Genomic DNA, 1,357 nt, shown 5'->3' on the forward strand with positions numbered 1-1,357 from the left:
TGTGTGTGTGTGTGTGTGTGTGTGTGTTTGAGCGCGTGCGTGTGCACGCGTGTGTGTGCGCGTATGTGTGTGTGTATGTGTGTGTGTGTGTGTGTGTGTGTGTGCGTGTGTGTGCGTGTATGTGTGTTGGGAGAGGAGAGGAGGAGGAAGCGGCTAATAAAATAATAATTATACGTTCAGACTGTACACCTGCGGTCACCTGAGAGACGCGCGCGCATCGCATAACGCACCAGTCAGGTCGATAGAGGGTCATCTAAGAAGCGCGTGTGTGTACGTGATACTTCACGCACCACTGATGTTGAGTAGCGGTAACAGCTCATCCAGCTGTGCTGTGCTGCTCACATAATTTATTTATTTAATCTAGAATCTACATGAGATTTTAGCGGCGCACATTGTAACGAAAACAAATTGTTCAAGGCTGCGAACATAGACTTGTGAGCTGCGAACGGCCAAGAGTTTTCCTCTAGACTCAAGTAGTCTACTGAACGGACACAAGACCGTGATATTCACGAGGTAGGCCCTAGTTTGAATAACTTTTCATTCAGCAACTGCAGAATGTAGTAGGTTTTTTTTCATTAGTTTTTGTTGGGTTTTGCGATACTTTCATCAAGGAAAGGTCATAGTATAGTTGCCAAAGTTTAGTGGTGTTACTAGAAAATAGCCTTCGTACACTTAAGAGAAGGAGAAATAAAACGGTATGTGCATGTAGCCTTCAGGTAGACATAATTTTACTGAGAAGAAGGAGCAAACCAGTCCAGAGCCTCTGTCAACCATAATGATATATAGGCCTATACATGTAGGTAGGTCTGACAGAGAAGAAAGAGCAAACCACTCCAGAGCACCCGTCAACCTCCCACAGCAAAAAGTCTCCCAGCTATACAGTACTGTAAGCATTACATTATTGTGTAGGCCTAGTATAACAGTACTAGATGCTGACCAGCTATAGCTTTAATAATTAGCCACGACTAATGTATAATCTTATACTGTAACTGACCAGGGCAGTTCCACGGACAGTGAACCTGCATGAGTCACACACGTAGCTCGGGAGATGATGTCCGGCTGGAGAAACAATAAAATATAATATAGAATTGCAAAGTGATATCTGACATTTTTGGGCAGTTTAGATTTACTAAGACCAGGCCAGAAACCAAATGTTCTATCTGCCCTATCAAAATCGTAAGAATATTCGGAGTCGTTATCAAGAATCTTAAAGTATTGCATTCAGAAAAGCTTAACATGTTGTGAACCTCAGAATTTTTTAAAATGTCAAATTTCCCAAACTAGGTAGGCTATTGAGCAGATAGAACGTTGTGATTTTATGGTGGCGGCGTATTATAATTTTATATATATATATATA

The sequence above is a fragment of the Aplysia californica genome, unplaced genomic scaffold (assembly GCF_000002075.1).
Source record: "Aplysia californica isolate F4 #8 unplaced genomic scaffold, AplCal3.0 scaffold00092, whole genome shotgun sequence".
Taxonomy (NCBI): Eukaryota; Metazoa; Mollusca; class Gastropoda; order Aplysiida; family Aplysiidae; genus Aplysia; species Aplysia californica.